We start from the raw sequence: 18636 nt of genomic DNA on the forward strand, positions 1-18636 counted from the left end.
TTTATTAGTTTAAACGAAAATATGAAATTTAGAGGTAAAAATTATTTGTTAGTACTCAGAAATCACTAAGCAAAATTTCTCTTAAAATTTTTAATCTTTAGTCAGAAAACGTATGTATGTGATGTCATTATCATACGATGATTTATAGAAGCTTTATTTTTTACCAGGATATTTTGTATGACGATGTTTTAAAGCTGCGAAAAATTTGCACTTTTTATTTTCTCCCACGATATTTTAGAATTGCAAACTCCTTGCTTTCTTTACTCTGAAGATGACTATTTTTCTGCTTGCGTTGTTTTCTCCACGTCAATTTCGTTCGCGATGTTTTCGGCAAACACCTCATCTTAGTCACTAGTGATGAAAAATCGATTTTGTATTTAACTAATATGATATTTTCACATCTCCTATGTGTGCTCTGTACAACCAAAAAAAACTGCTTACCTGGTAACTTGGCTTGGGTGGAATTATCCGGTCCCAAGGCATCAGTAGCCCTATCACCGGTTGTAATACTCACACCTAAACTGCTCCGACAAGACGACCCCATTACGAAGATCGCCAAACCAGGACACAGAACCCACTACCCAAGTCAGCTTAGTGAGTGAATGTTTAAATGTACCACCAAGCTCATGCAACACATGCTGGGAAGCCGCCCGCAGCTGAGTGGCGAGCCGTTAGCCACTCTACATCCGAGGAACGTTACAGAACCTCCATCACGCCAAGATGGAGCATATCTACCAACTGGAAAATCCGTGGTTAGAATCCTGAAGAAAACGTCATTGGCTTTTAACATTTCTGCTCCGAAAAATTTAATGATATCTGTATCGTGACGCCCTATCTAAAATATGGTGGATCATAACTCGTGAGCTCCTGGATTTAATGAACTGGATCTCGTACCTCACTCCAGTAGCTCTAGAAGTGAGGGAGATTATAAGGAATACCGCATTCCTTTGTGCGTGGTCTTGTGATGCAAACGGTAGCACTTCCAGCTAGCTAATAGTAAGATCCATGATTCTTATCTCGAGGAATAAACCGCTGATTTTCCTTGTTTCCTGTTTCGAACGATCAAAATAATCTTTTTTTTTTTTTTTTTTTTTTTTTTTTTTTTTTTTTTTAATATTGGTACCAAAGCTAAAATGAGGCGTATGGGTCGACAAAGTTTCGTCTCTCTTCCCATTCATTCATTAAATTTGGAAGAATGTAATAAATTATCGCATTTCATCATGCCGCAAAGCTATCGGAAGATCCGTGATTTGAATCCATACGAGACACTTGTTGGTTTTTTAAGTTTTCCGTTCCGAAAAATTCTTAATATGTTTACAAATTCGATTCTATTTTTGTCACAACCTACGACTGGTGTTTTGAATCCGAAAAATCGGTTTCCCTATTCCCTTCTCACCAAGTCTCAATATTTCAGACTGATAGATTAAAATGCCTCTATTTTGCGAACAGGCTCTGGAGTTATGAGCATACACATCTTTTCCACGAATAGATGCCGAACCCAAAAACGTTGACAATCACCCCTCCTGACGCTTGCAGCTGAAAGAAAATTTGCTTAAAGCGTAAAATATTACATAAAAAATAATGCAAAGAGAAGCAAATTATTTAAATCTTCCAACAGAAAGGAAGAAAACCTAATTTTATAATGCGATTAGAGGTGCATTTGAAAATTAATAATTCAGGGAAAATATTGCACACTTGCAATTCAAACATCTTACTATACTTGCATCTCTACTATATTCAATATACTAGTTAAAATTAGTTTTAGTGTTTATTTTGAACAGATAGTGAGCAAATCTGAGATGATAATTTTAAATTCAGCATATAAAGAGAATAATGGAATTGGAAATCTGACAATATTTTTAGAAAATTGATTGAAAAATGATAAAAAACAGGTGAGATTAAATGTAGACGTATGCGATGTTAATTCATTTAATAGTAAATGTTTGCTGGCATCATCCGTTCTCAGATGTTATCACAAATTTTAAAGGATTTACATGAACTGATTATGAAGGAAAAGAAATCATGCAAATTACAACTGGTGGCGAAGGATTTTGAGATATGGAAGATATTTTGAGATATAAATGTCAAAGAGTTAACCAAGAAATGAAGATTGAGAAACCGCGAATGAAAACCTGAATGATCTTTTGACAGCAGCCGACAGTTATAAAGGAAAGATGATAATGCGTCTTTAACGTACTAAAAGCTAAACACATTGTTAAAAGGTCACAGAAACTGTCTGATTTTCCACTGGAAATTGACCGAAGTGAAGAAAGAAGACGATACTTTATGAGAAGCACTGAAAAGCTCAGCGCTGCTTATCGTGAAACTTTTAAAGAATTGTGTCAGGCATTATCCAGAGCAAAAATCACCAGCTTTTCAAAAATATAATTCTATCCGCACTTGTTTAACCAGTAATAAAAATCATTTCAATTAATATTTGTTTATTTTTTTAACCCGTAGGTTATTTAGCCCAGAAGGGCTATTAGTCTCGAAACGGCATTTGCGTTCAGTCACTGTAACTGGCGTATCACTCTAAGTTGTTGACACCAAATATTATCGCCTTTTGTACTATATTAAAAAAAATTAAATAATGAAGAATGTGCCTGTATGTTTCATGTATTGTGAAAAAACAACGGTACTTAGAGCCATCAAATTTTGAACAAAGTAATCCTTTGCCCGAACATGGGCACCTGGGAGTCCGAATTTTGAATTTTTGTATTTGTTTTATTATCTTTTTCACATTTTGTAAAACTTTAACGAATTTCTGATTAACGGACTCAACGATTTCAAAGTGAGCAATGGCAGTACTGTGCGGGAAAAAAACATGTTTATCTCCAGGGCGCGAGGCTGTCTATCGGAAATTCTGAAGTTATGCTGTTTTTAAATATTCTGTGATATTGCTCTTGAATTGAATTTTATGTGATGTAATTGTGAAGAACATGAATGAAAGTTTTCAGATTTTTTTTCTTTTTAATTACAACAACTTTTAAGTATACGTACTTTTTTAAGGTGAATTATATTTAACATATTTTTCCATAGAAAGTTAACTCTGTAGAGAAAGTTTTAACGCATGCGCAATGCATTAAAGCTCCTGTTTTTGACAAGAGTTTACTGTATACGTAATAATTGTTTTTATTTAATTTGTGGTAATATATCAAACTGACGTAATTATTAGGGCGTTATAAAAGATAACTTTTGTAAGCACTATAGTATCGTTTGATATTTCAACGCTATATATTACTTAGCAGAGGATGATCGTTTTTTCACCTATTAAAGCTCTATTCACTTTCAGCATAACACGAGTAAATAACGTTGCTTAAATCTTTCACCACTCTCCCTTAAATGTTAAAGATTATTTTTCAGCTTGTCAGATTTCTAAGACTAAGGAATCCGATTAAATCTGTTATCGAGTTTTTATAAATATGTTGTTTATCCTAATAATCCACAATAAATATGAAAATGTGATGGAATGACGCAGACATTTAATCTTGGACGTATAAGTAGTGGCATTATTTGGGAAAGGAACAACATTACATGGAGGCTATTTCCTTATCAATTCAGCACAGATTCTAAATAAGTCCATATTTCCAGCTAAAATAGAAGGAAATACCTGTTCATTTAATGACTGTGCGCTTATGACATAGAGATTAGGTAACTCATTGTTTCGATAATTAATCATCAGCCGAAAATTTTGAAGACTGAAATAAACTGATTTTATCTTGGTTTCATTAGTTGGCTGAAATATACTAGTTCAGTGTATTGTAGCCAAACGAAATTCCGTTTATATGTTAATGTCATTTTGTTTTAATGTTATGTTAAAAATCGTGAGTTTAACGAAATTCTCTTTTAGATGATCATTGAATCAACGTTCGTTTCTTCGAGTTAAGGTGTTTAAATGATATAATTTTGATAATTTTTTCAAAACCGTTTTAAAATGTAATAAACTGATTTATGCACTGCTGATATCATTTGCGATGCAGGAAAAAGAAAGCTAATTTTGTATTTTGTTTGTTTTCATTTTTAGTTGTGTGTAATCATTTGTTGTACTTATATATAATACGGATTGCTCGCTCTCTGCTACCTCCTAATTTCACTGAGTTTTTACAATTATTATGAAGTTATTTCAAATTTTTGTAACATGTATAGAGACTATGGCTGGCCTTTGTTTTTTGATTCATGAAGCTTGTCCCAATCCAAACTTACGGCTAAACAATGACTGGGCTAGGTCAAAGCTTCTTAAACTTTTTCCGGTAGCGACCCTTTTTTATCATTGAGATTTTTTCGCGACCCCAGGAGCCCATAATATTTACAAAAATTTTGTGGAACCCAATAAGCATTGCACAAATTCGACACACGTGTGAGTGTAACTGTCAATTTTTTCACTTGTACTGTAATATACTATTACAGTTTTAGGTCATTAACATAATGACATAGAACAATATGAAAATTAAGTAATTAGTGTAGACGAAATAACAGCGTCACGTGCAAAGCAATTAAAATGAATTTTTATAACGTTTCCAATTTTTTCTTTGTTTGTCTTATCTTTATCTATTTTCAGATACATTGTGTAAAAATATTTGGTAATTGTAAAATTATTATAATAAGAAATACCAAAACTGGTAAAATTTTTGATGACCCCCATGGGGGTCCAGACCCACAGTTTAAGAAACTCTGGGATAGGTGATCGCAGCTTAGCCCTTAAATCAAATCAAATGGAAAAACCTTTTAAGCAAAGAAAACATTTTTTCACTACTCCATGAATGATGACTCATGTCACATATGCAGTTTTTCAGAAAATATTTTTTTCAAATGCTCCGCATAATTATATAATCAGTGACTTATAAATTTATATTCAATTTTATTAAAAAGTTATTTATGTAATGAAAAGCATTTTCCAAATGCTTTCAGAACATATAAACGTATTACACGAAACTTTCATTCATGTATGATGACGTTTATATGTTCCAAATATATTCATATAATATTTACTATTAATAGTAATTGTTAATTACTTCTGATACATAATTTGAGAGTTAAACACATTATACTCACCTTGTAACATTCCCAAGGATTAGAATTTTATCAGCTTAAGAATGATTTCGTCAGTTAATTCAACGCATTCCAGTAATTTCATTTCCATTTTGTCCAAGAACTAAACAGATTATACAAATACAGACAGCTGGTTTCTTTCAAGTGCTGTGTAAATACTGATATGTTCACTGATTATATGAAGCTTCTAGGCATATGAAGTTTCCGTAACTATATTGTAAATCAGACGCGAAATTTTCTCTATTAAGCTACATATTCTGCAACGAAAACTTATAATCTTGCCCCAATTGAAAAGAATATCTATATTTAGTTTCAGAATGAAATAAAGTCGTCAGACTGTATATTTTAATTTAAGGGGATAATGTTTGACTACATGAGCTTATTTGTACCAAAAGTATAAAAAATATTTCTATATCTTTTCTGATAATTCTTTTTTCTGAATTTTACTTTAGAGTGAAGTAAATTCATTGATTTCTGCGTATTACTTATTTCTGTTTCTGCATATACTTAGATCTAAGATTTAATTCGTAAGTACACGAACAAAGTAGTAAAGAATTATCCATTACCTTATTAATGCATACCTAGTCTAGCTCATTAATGCATACCTAGTCTAGCTATTAAATGAAAGGCCAGGATTTGAATCCCAAAAGGGACATCTTAATTTTTGACCCTTCTTAGTTTCGAAACATCTAACCAGTGGCTTCTAAACTCAGTTGTAGTCAAATGATAAATCATCACAACCCGAGTTATGACTGGTCGTTACCTAATTTCCAAAACTGAATTTTGAAAATTCTGAAAGTAACCAAATAGCGCTATATCGCTGTTAAGGATGCTTACAACTTCTTAACTGCCTATCTATAGAATTTGACCAGTTTTTTTAAATCTCACTTAAGTTCAAATGTATGGATTAACATATATAGTTTTTCCAGAAAAATTGAGAGTTCAAATTTTGAAGATCTTCCATATCAATACCATCTCAAGTTAGACATCTTAAAATAAGAATACGACATTCTCTGCACATTACTTTCCGAAAAACTGTTTGTATGCTTGGAATACATCAAACTAATGACAAAATTGAAGCGCAGCTTCATGTGAGAGGTTCTTGGATTATCAAGATATGATTCGGCATGATTGTCAGTCTCAACGTAATTTCCAATTCGAGTAATCGAGAAAGTTTAAAGACTTTGTAAAATTCGTATCACTAATACTGTTTGCTATTTTTTACCTTTCATACCGCAAAACGTTAGTTATACCCTCCCAGTCACCCTAGGTATAGATAGAAAAAGTCGAGTTATAATTTATTTGCATCTAGAAATAATATATAATAGTTTTATTAATAAGTCATTATTAATAAAACTATTACAAAACAGTTATAGTGCATACTATTAATATATCTATTAGAAAAAAACTGTCGAAAAAGATTACTGCAAATTTTACGTTTCCACTGTCACGTTATGTTATCATTCAATTTTTTAATCACGCAGTCTAGTTAATTTTCGTCTCTCAGAGATTTTGCCAATTGACGTTCCTTAAAATTTCAAATTTATCTTGTGGAGCCATTAGGTTGTTTTGAAGCAAAAGACGGGAAAAATACGCAATGCCCAAAGCTGCAGACTTCTCGAATACGCGCCGAGTGTGCTACCGTAACACCACGAAGGCATGCTGAGAAAGAAGAAAATACCTTTTAATGGACGACTGGGGATTAAGGGACCCAATCGCCAAATCCAGGTGGTGACGAATTATCGTTCACCATCTTTTAGTTGGGGAGCCACTGTAATGTCATTAGGATTTTTGAAGCAGGAAACATGAAAAATGTGTAGTGCCCTTCCCGGGACCTAGTCTGGACCTCTTGAATACACGCCGAGTGAGTTACCGTTATACCACGAAGACAACTAAGGAGGTAGAAAATACCTCATAATCTTTCAAATTGAAACAGCCCATTCTTTAACTAACTGAGCGAATTAAAAACAAAACTGTACATAGTTACAATTATGTGTATGCTTGTTTCATTTTCAAATCAAAAATTTATGCAAACTAGCATAATATTTCTCATTCATGTAACTCATAATAGGAACTAGCAATTTTGAGGAGAATATGCCTTTTGCTAAATGTAACTTATGGGAAAAAGACGTATAAGCGAATTATCGTTATGTCTAAGATGAAACAGAAACTAAAGAAAGGTGTAAAAGACCCTTTCATTTAAAATTAAGTAAGTTGAATAGAACACAAACCAGCTGCTTACAAATCGACCAGTACTTACGGCGAGAACTCAAAAGCAGATACATTACTACTAATTCTATTAACCAAAGGCTACGCAAAGAACTTTAAACGCGGAAGTTAGCTCTTAAGCTTACACCAGTGTGACATCATTATCGACAAGAATAAAACAACGCCGAAGGCAGGAAATCTTAACTAGAATAACAACTAGTAATGTGGCTTTCTCGAGGCAGAACTCGCTCTGTCTAAACAATCTCAAGCCCTCGTTTAAATACACGCGAGAGAATTTGCATTCTGGCAGGAAAACGCAAAGGGAGAGGTGACAGTACAGATTCAGAACATAAAATAACCGGTTAATTCCCATAAATAATCTATAATTTTTAAACTTCTGTACGACTATTATAATACATAATAGATTTTTGAACGCTATATACTGTGGATCTAGATTTTTTTTTTTTTTTTTTTCTGCGGAGAAATCGAGCTTTATGGCTGAATAAAATGAAGTTGCATCCAGACTTAAAAACAACAAGATAAGTTTTTAAAATGTGTGTTATTCAAGGTACTGGAAAGAAATCTATGCAAATTATATTTTTGTCAGTCTTCATCGTACGCATGTAATTAAGAATTTTCTTGAATTAAAGTAGAAAATGTTAAGAAAACCGTTTCAACACTATGAGTGGAAGGACTCTGTATTTATGCTCATATAATAAAACTTCCAGAAACTTTTCAGTCAGAAAAACTGCTTCATGCTCTTCGAATTAAAAACAGAAAATTCCACAATTTCGTCTCGGAATTCACGAATATACGCAAGAACGATTTTTCTAATGATTATGTCCTTTTACCTTTCTTAGTAGTACTTTAAATTCAAGAGTTTTGAAATCAGATGCAGAAAACAAGTATTAATCAAAAGAAAGCAAAATCAGAAAAATCAAAAGCGAAATCAGATGCAGAAAGCAAGTATTAATCAAAAGATGCAGAAAGCAAGTATTTCTTATTTTGACGATTTCCTAGCTGCTAGTTGTGTCTTGAGTAAATCATTATTGAATATCTAGTCGTCCCCTTGAAAATATTTATTAAGGAACTTTCTAAGAAATTTAGATATAAAGATGGGAAATGTTCTATTTTTAACTAATTAAAACATGATGAGAATTTTATAAACTGGAATTTATGCTTTACAAGGTTCTGTATAAAAAAATGCTGAAATAAGATGCTCCAAATTCTGGTTAAACAATCAATAAAAAAATTCGTTTTCGATATTTGTTCATATTTCTAGTATCCTAAAAAAGTATATCACATAAAGTTTACGTATTTAAAAAAAAAATGTAGTTAGAAATTTTTGTCAGGGATCAAGTCTTAAGAAAATAAGACTGCATTTTTCTAGCATCCTGTCTAATGTACCGTTCTAAGGCAATCAATATTTTCATTCAAAGAAAAGAAATATATAAATAATTTTATTTTTCCCGAAATACTGGGAATTATGAATTCGGGTAACTAAGCTAATTAAAGATACAAACTGCAATCATTCGGATTTCCAGCCATCACGGAATTTCGCAGTTGAGAAAAAGATAAATCTTGTTTATAACGCAAATAATCAGCGCAAGAAGCTAATTACATATTTTATATTACTGCGGGTAAAATCTAATCAACAATGACTCGATAATCCTTTACTAAGCAAACTATTTTATCCGAAAGCAGTTTGGGTAATGGAAGTTGCCAGAAAAAAATGATAAATTACTTCTTATTTTCAATGTCATTATAATTTAGATATGTTAGAATTCTAGGAATCATCAGCAATTACTGAATATCAGAATGCAGAAGATAAGACTTCCGAGAAGAGGCTTAAGTAAACTCGATTAAAGAGAGCAACAGAGGAAAGATTGAAAATAAAAAGTACCGAGATATTACCAGTTTATATTGTTGACATGAATGGGAATAAAGCTCTCTGTTTATGACTGATTTCTGATTCCAAAACTGTGAATAAAAAGTGCACCTGCAATGTTTAAGGACTGAATATTTTCTCCTATCTCACTGAAGTTGCTGAACAATAAACAAATGTTAACTAAATGCGTCAACTTGCTTCAAAATACGTCTTATATGTACGTCAGCAAATGTCGTTCTCTTACCGAAATGATTTCTGAAGGTAGTTAGTTCTCTGCCAAAGTTTTGCACCAGTTACCTGTTATACAAATTATGCACTACTATAATAAAAACATATCGAAAAGAGTGATTTAAAATACTCAAGTCCAAAAAATCGCTACCAAAATTTCTTCCAGAAATGGTTACAACTTTTTCCGACATCTAACCGCAATCTTAATGTCAAATCAATTATTATTTGCGCAGGCTGCCCTGAGAAGTTAGTGATTAACGTTCTTGGCTGCCGTATCGCTGAACGCGGGTTCGTATCCCGGAGATGACTTGGATGCTTCTAAGTGTATAATGACTGTGCGGCATCGTGGCAATTAAAATACTGTTGAGCCGAAAGTACTTTCGAAAGCTTTGGTGGTAGAAAAAAGAGAGGTGATATACCTTCAGATCCGTCTCCCCGACTACACTCAGTCAAAAATCAATGGGACTTCAAACCAAACCGACATAAAATTCTCGCAAGTAAACCGACATAAAATTCTCGCAAGAGTAAAACCGACATCCGCCCATTAGCGGACAAGCTTTTTTTGGAAAAAAAAAGAGTCCTTTATTCTGTCCGTAATTATAGATGTCATAAAAAACATTGTTTAAATAGATTCGAGAGTGGTCAAAATAAATATTTTCGTTGAAATATGATACCCGAATTTTTTTGTGATTGCAATACTTCCTTTAATTCGAACAAGAAAGTAAAACTAATTCTAAATATGGAGATTTCTCCAATTTCTGAAAGAAAAAAGTGACCTTTCCTTCCGAATAACTCATGTTATATAAATATTTTTAAGTATAAACTAAAATTATAATTTCAAGTATGCAAATTTTCATTTTTTAATCAGCAGTTTTCCAGCAAGGATAACGTATTATCTTTCAGAAGATTTCAAACTTTGTTATCCTTAGTAAAGTTTAAGAAATCTGAGAACCTCTGAGAAATACTTCTTTAAACCAACGCTTAAGCTTTTCTGCATATTTTCTGATTACAAACATGTATTTTTAATAAATTAAAATTTCTTCAATAATTTGTCAGGTAGTTAAAAAAGAAATTTCTATTTGAGAGAAATGCTTCATTTGAAGTTATATTAAAATTTTGGTCTTGATTGAACCTGCAATAATAAAATTTTTGAAGTTTAAGTTTAAGAAATCTTAGTAAAGTTTAAGAAATCTGAGAACCTCTGAGAAATACTTCTTTAAACCAACGCTTAAGCTTTTCTGCATATTTTCTGATTACAAACATGTATTTTTAATAAATTAAAATTTCTTCAATAATTTGTCAGGTAGTTAAAAAAGAAATTTCTATTTGAGAGAAATGCTTCATTTGAAGTTATATTAAAATTTTGGTCTTGATTGAACCTGCAATAATAAAATTTTTGAGAACGACTGGTATATTTCTAAAAAGCAATCTGCTCTAAAGGAAATTTTTCTTTTTTTATATGTATTTAGTGTTTCCCACTTAGGTTCCATTGAGTATAGTTTAAGTAATGTTTAATAACGATATTGAGGAATTTAACTGTTAGCTATATTTAAGCATTCTTTATCCAGTACTGCAATGTTTACTACCTTAACCCTGGCTCGCCAAGGGAAGGATATTATATGAAATTTTTAAATTTTTTTCTAAATAATTTCACTCAAGAAATTTCTAGAAACGTATGAAATTCATAGACACTTAAGCTTAACTTCTCATTTTTGGTCTTAGATCGGTAAACTGGTGCACTCAATTTATAGATATTAAGTTTCTGCACACGTGAGGTAAAGATGATGCTGATCTGAATAAGCCCAAAATTGCTGAAGATAAAGAAGATGCAGGTAAATCAAAAGGCAAGAGGAGACGCTAAAATAAATACTCTCCGTAAATAATAAAATGAAATTAAAGCTCGCTATAAAATGAATTTTTGTAAAATAAATTTATATTCTGGAACGTCTGCTACACTTCTTGATACGTATTCTTCACTAACAACGTCACTAAAATTGTGGCTTTTGATCTCATAAATTTTTAATTTTAGGAATAATCTGAAGACTTGACTTTTAGGTTCTATAACTAGTACTAACTTTAACTAGTTGTGCTATATGTTTTATAAATTTAAAAGTGTTGCCAATAAAGTAGACGTAATTGTCAAATTAGACGCAGTAGCTTTAAAACATATATTCGTGTTAATGAAATTTTTAAACGCAGATTTAAATACAACTGTAAAACTGTTAAGGAAATTAGTTACACAATTCCTTCTTCAAAAATAGCAAAAAAATAGTTCTACCAAAATCTTTAGATTTTAGATATGAAAATATATTAATGAAAATGAACAGAAGTGTTTTCGAAAGCCAGCAACAGTTTCTAGGACATTAAATGATATCAAACAAACATCCGTTCTTACTTACAACGCTTTTGATGCTCGACAAGATACTGCTTTAACTATGGAATCAGTTTGAAGCACTATCATACAGCTAAAGTTACTGCAGAAGCGCTTTGCAGCTTTATGAAACTTTGCTCTAGAAGTTTTAAAAAAATTGAAACAATCATCTAAATACGTCAAGGAAATTAATTTTCTTATCAATCGGCATACCACGCTATTATTTTGATTGAACCGTTTTAACATTTAAATCCCTAAATTATCATTCATATATTTTGAAAGCTCTAATTTCGAAAATTACCAGGCGAAACTTTCACTTAAATGATGGCAATGATTAAACTTTTTAATGAAGGTTCCTTTCTGTTTAGACTTTATCAGTATGCAAAAAGGAAGTCGCTCAATCTATGAATCTCATGAGATTCAGAAGCTAATAAACGCAATGGCTCAGTCTTAGACAAAACTTGTGCAATTTTCGATTTAAACTTAATTTCCAAACAAGAACTGCAATTATTAAAACAAGTCAGTACAAAACTTTTAGCTCTATGCATTTCAAGTATGCATTAAGAGCATTTCCAACAAATTCCCTTCCAATAAAAGAAAATTTTTGCAATCGCTTTACTTGTTAGAAATTTGAGATCTAGATCTAAGAGATGCAAAACACGATTCCGTTTTTTTAAAAGAATTCACTATTAAGTGAAAAAAAAAAAAAAAAAAAAAAAAAAACTTTTTGATTGCAAATGTTAAATTTTCAAACAAAAACTCCTTTCCTTAAAATAATTAAGTACGTTCTTCTAGGAGCGAATTTATAACTGTAAGGTGTTTGTAATGCTCCAGATTTCCTTTGTTTCCTTAGAAATTGTGTAATTTTTAATTAAATATTTCTGTACAGTATTTCGAAATGTACGCAAATTATTATTGAAACCAAATGGTAAGTAAAACACTCCACGCTAAAAAGTATTGTTCAAATTCAAAGGAAGTCCCTCGATCAAAAAATAAATTAACATACCTGAAGATTCAAATTTAATCTTAAGCACCAAATGGCAGCAGTGAAGGTACAATAAAAGAGTAAAAATATAAAGAATGCCCTTTCTTTAGTACTATAATTAGTTCAATAGACAAAATTACTCTCATACTGCTTTTAGTTTTTTCCAGATTAATAATTTAAAAAAAAAAGAAATAAAACAAATCTGAGAGCTTTCAGACTTCATATAACGGCCGAAGGGGCGTTTTTTAACGTTTTGTGTGTTAGCTTTATTTATTAAATAACATGTTCTTCGCGCTTAGATCATAAAATTCAATACAAAAGCAATATCGCAAAATATAGTAATTTAAAAAGAGCATATCTTTAAAATTTCCGATGCACAGTCTCACGCGCTGGAGATAATTCTTTTTTCCGAACACTGGTGCCATTTCTCGCTTTGAAATCATTGAGTTCCTTAATCAAAAACTCATAAATGCTTTACAAAATATGAAATAGGTAACAAAACAAATTCCAAATCTGGGCTTCCAGATGCCCATATTCGGGTGAAGACGTAAGTTATTCAAAATTAACGGCTCTAGGTACCGTTGTTTTATCACAATGCGAGAAATATGCATACATTTATGCAGATTCTTTATAAGGTATTTCTCCCGCTTTCCTAACGTCCTTCGTGGTGTAGTGGTTCTGCACGCTGGGCCGGTAATACAGAGGTCCGTGGTTCGATTCCCTGCTTCTTTTGCATCTCTCTGGCTTCCGAAAAAAAATCCTAATGTCTCTACATCTTCATTATTTAATTACTTTAAATATAATACAGGGCTCTAATATTTGGTGGCAACAATTCGAAAAGTGATTCAGACTTTTCGAATTTGACTAAATATCTGACACAAAATGCCAAAACGAAATAAACAGCTCTTCCGGGATAAAGCTCTTTAGGCTAATAAATGTTTATGCTGCTTTACGACCAAAAACGTAAACTGCATCTTTGTGCAGTTACGTATTTCTAATAACAATGAGGGGAAAACCGATTTACTAATGAAATATAATTGGGAACAAAAATTAAGAAGCATAATAATCAGTCAGAAATTTGAGTTTGCATATTAACTTTTACTATACAAACGAATGAAGATTTTTAGGTATCAGATTACTTACTGTAAAAGCTTTGTTTTTAGAACTTAACATTTCTAAGGAATTTTAATTTAAATGTTGAGCTCATATTAAAACTAATTCAATTTATTCGTTAGTCAGATTTGATGTAATAGGATCTAAATTAATTGCTACGTGCAGTCTCATCAGATAAAGGTTTTCAGCCGCATGGGAAAATTGCAGAAGAAATCGGAGCTTGTTAATTTCATTTTACTGGATTAGACAGCTAATTCATTGTTTTGTTTCTTTAAATTACATTTAATTAATAATCCACTGAATTCAGTAAGAAAGCATTTAGGTTAGTGTAAAACACGAGCAACAATAGTAATCTTTAAACAATTTTAAAGCAATATTTTTAACATAACATCTAGGGAAAACATTGTAGAATATAATTTTTAATTATTCTTTGATATTGACGATACAAGGAATTTAGAAGAAATCTCGCTGTAGTAAGGAGTAAAAAATTATTTAAAAAAAAACTATTCATTTATTCTGTCTTACCAGTTATTTTGTGTTAAGTAGCTTTAATGTCATTCTCAATTTCCGTTTTCCTGGCAGAACGCTAACGTTTAGTTCTCGCGTACTCAGCTGAGGTATGCAGAGGTAGTATTTAAAGGAAGGTTTTATATTATTTAATCAGAGGGTGCTCCTCCTGATGTAGACCCCGTTGCTACTTGAAAATCTAAGATAGCAGTCTGTCTGCGACGTTGTTTTATTCTTGTCAATAGTACTTGTCACGGCAATTTATGTATGAGCCAACTTGTGCACTAATTCTGTGTAGTCTTTGGGCTAAATAGATTTAACTTAGTTTAATTTTAATTCATTACTTTTGAGCTATGCCATTGTAGAGACATTAGGTATTCTTTGGAAGCAGGCAAGATGAAAAATGAGCAATCGCCTTCGCCGGAAATCGAACCACGGGCCTCTGGAATACCGGCCCATTGTGCACACCTCCACACCACAAAGGCACGCCAAGAAGGTGGGAGAAATACCTTATACATTAAATGCTGGCTGGTTTTGTATGAAGTGCCTTTTGTTAATTATTTTAATTCTTAATAAAAGGACCGTTTACACCAGTGGTGCCCAACCTTTGGACACTCGCGAGCTCATTTCCAAAACATCAACATTTTTTTTTTTGTTAAACATAATTCCACTCTTATGTGATACATCTTAAATATTAATTTCGGCAAATGGTTTTGAGATGAATAATAATATTGATTGAACTTTATGGAAATCAGAGAAGCAGAGTTCAAAATTATTTTTCAGTGCATTTAGGTTTTCCAAGTATTTCTTTGTTTCAATTGCCTTGTGCTTATTAATATGACTTGATAAATTCTGAATCCATGAGATATAGCCATAAATATCCATGAGAAAATACAGATCGGATAAGCAATTATTATCGTCCAATTCTTTATAACTTTCGTTTCCTGATTCCTAAAACTGCTTTACTAGTGAAAGAAGTTCTACAGATCTTTGAAGTACTTTTCACCTGCTGAGCCATCTAACATTGGAATGAAGCAACAAGATTCCACGTTCGCTATAAAGTTCATCAGTCAGCAATCAGTTATTTTATAACGTCTTGCAAGATACCTCTTATGACTATAATTGCTTACTATATTTTAACAATTAAGAAATATAAATGAATGGTTATTTTTAAAATACGTTTTGTTCATAGTACCTAATCGGGCTGGCGAGCACATACAAAACGATCAGCTAGCACACTTGTGCTCGCGAGCACAAGGTTGGGCACCGCTGGTTTACACCCTTCCTAGATTCTTTGTTTTCTTACTGCATTTACTCGCTTAGATTCAGGGTCACGTCTTATCAGTCAGAATTAGGGTCTCGTCTTAGTGAATGCTTCCCAAGGAGGTGACACTCTACAAGAATTAAGTGTCTCGTGAATGGAACTGATAAACATTACATGTAGACTTTGATTCCGTTTCTTCAGTTTTCTTCCGTAACTACAGCTTGTCGGATACAGCAAGATAGTAAAGTTAGTTTCCAATAAAAAATCATTGCCTTTTTTATTGATCATTTTGCAAAGACCATATTTTTGGAGGGAGAGATATGAAAAATGTGAAATGCCCTCGCCGGGATACGAATTCTGGACCTTCCAGTGCTAGCCGGATGTATTTTTTAATCACAGTGTTGGCAGATTGTGAGATTTTTCGCAAAAGTATAACTTTTCATAAACCTATACTAGTGAAATTTACAAATATGCGATGATTTTGCGAAGTTTCCATCACCCCACAATTCTCTTCTAGAACATTTTTTACTCCTTAAAAAAATTTTAATATGAATTATAAAAAACTTGAAAAAAATTATCGTCACCTTTCAAAATGGTTGGCTTAAAATTACTGTGTTTAAGAATTTAAGAATTAGCCAGAAAAAGTGAAAAGAAAACACTCGTTGCAAGTTATATAACTGTAAACCTAGAGCATATAAGATTCATTTCTTCAAAGCATAAAACAAACTTTTATGTTCAAAAAGGCATGGGTGTCCTACAGTGTGTTTATACTATAATATTTTTTTAAATGAAACATTTTTAGAATATTTCATATATGCAATGTAAAAAAACACGAATTTTTATAACCTAAAATATAAATATTTGCACATACTTGAAATTATGATATAAATTACTATACGCAAACAAATTATTTTACCTACAAAATCCAAAACATCATTCTTTATGCATTTTACCTTATTAATTTTGCATACAAAAATTCAATATTAAGGTTAAGGATCATTTTAAGTATATATATATCAGTAATGTTTCGCTTTTCATCCAATAATTTCAAGTTAGTCTCTAAATACAACAGTACAACTTAATAATAATAAAAACTAGGCAATATATGTCTAAAAACAATTATATTATAGTCATTAGCTGTTTTTGAAGCTGGAGACGTGAAAAATCAGCAATTCTCTCGCACAGACTCGAACCTGGACTCCTCAATTACCGTTACATGTGCTACTGTTACACTACGAAGCATGATGAAAGGAGGGAGAATATACATTATATACTTCCCCTTTTAAAAGGGGGACTGAGGATCAAGGGACCCGATCCCCAAATCTTGTTGGTGGCCTCTACTAATCCAAATCCTCTACTATTTTTTAGTTCGGACACCACTACAGAATCATTATGTGTTTTTGAAGTAGAAGACGTGAAAAATGAGCAATGCCCTGGTCGGGACTCCAACATGGCCCTCTCGAAATACACGCTGAGTGTACTACCGTTACACCACGAAGACATGCTGGAAGGTCTTTGACCTCATGGATCAGATTGTGTTGTATTATTGATAGATGGATCAACTCATTAGAAATAATACTAATGAAAGGTTTAAAATTTAGCATGAAAGAAAGTATAGTTTTCAATTTGCAATCAGAATTTTATGAAGTGAAATAAATTAAATAATCAGAACGAAATTTTAACTGAAAAACATAAACAATGAAAGTAAAGCAAGAAACAATGAATAAAAAATAGACGTTCAACACAAAATAATTAGTACTATAGTATTGACACTCCAAATTCAAGAAGACTTATAACAAGGGATATAAATAAGAACTGAAAAATACTAACCTAAATCAACTGAGAATTAATTAAAAGAAAAAAATGGAAATTTAAACAAATGAAAAATTAGCAATCTGGCTTTAAGATTTTCGTCAACATTGATGTACGTAATATAAGGACAAAGAATCGGATTACAGACTGTAATTTACGGGACCATCGGAGACTGTAATGACGTCAGAGGTTATGTGAGCTTACGAACCTATGACGTCACGAAACTCATAAATCCTTGAAGACATATCCTAGTTTTTGGCCACTTCGAATCTATCTTGCTACCTCAAAAATTTCTGGGAACGTTGTTTCCAATTGCAATATGAAGGTACGCGGTAAGGAGAGATAAAATCTTTACGTTCTCCATTAGTTAAAGGGTAACTGGGAAGGCTGGGATCCAATTGCCAACCCTGTTGTAGACAAATTATTGTCCATTACTTTTTATTAATTCGGGTGCCACTTGCAGAGACCATTTGGCATTTTATTTTGGTCCAGGAGACATGAAGAATAAGCACTGCAGTGACCATTACTCGATCTCCGGACCGTGCGATGCTAGAAAGACGTGCTTCCCAGTTACACATTGAAATCATTCAGCAAAGAGGGAAAAAAGCCTTACAGCCTCAATTTTATATTCAAATCAATTACATCTTACAAATTTATCGTCGCAGGGATTAGATGCAAACAATCACCTCTCTAAACAACTTTGTAAATCAACATTTACTCAATTTACTTGAAATATAATTTTATTAATGCTTCAATTATCTTAGTTGTTTTTACTCTTTGCTCTAACTGAAAATATTATTTTGATTACACGTTTGGGTCTACTTTTGGAGCAAGACACGTATCAACACGTGAAGCGTTTTAATAATTTTAGTTTTTCATTATTAATTTCTTGCTTAGTATAGTTAAAAGAGTGTTCTAAACAACTGTTTTACTATTTAATCAACCGTGGATCCAAACTGAAATACAATGAGATATTTCACACAGCTCCGGTCGCAAGTAATATTGAATCTAATATTTTTGGAGGCCGGAGATATTAAAAATTAGCAAACGCCTTCGCCGGGGATCGAACCGCGGAACTCTGGAATACCAGCCCAGTGTGCAGAACGAATACACCACAAAGGCACGCTGGGAAAGTGGGAGAAATACCTTATATACTCTCCTTTTTAAAGGGCGACTGGGTTTTTTTGGGGACCCAATCGCCAAATAACGGT

General features: G+C 32.3%; 1 protein-coding gene across 1 annotated transcript in view; it reads left to right on the forward strand.

The window, feature by feature from the left end:
- Window positions 1-18636, forward strand: part of LOC118202160 (zinc metalloproteinase nas-13-like) — a 197657-nt gene that overhangs the window by 66295 nt on the left and 112726 nt on the right. The window lies entirely within an intron of this gene.

Source organism: Stegodyphus dumicola, chromosome 6, assembly GCF_044657685.1.
Source record: "Stegodyphus dumicola isolate Sdum_Otavi_A_Nest chromosome 6, ASM4465768v1".
Classification (NCBI taxonomy): Eukaryota; Metazoa; Arthropoda; class Arachnida; order Araneae; family Eresidae; genus Stegodyphus; species Stegodyphus dumicola.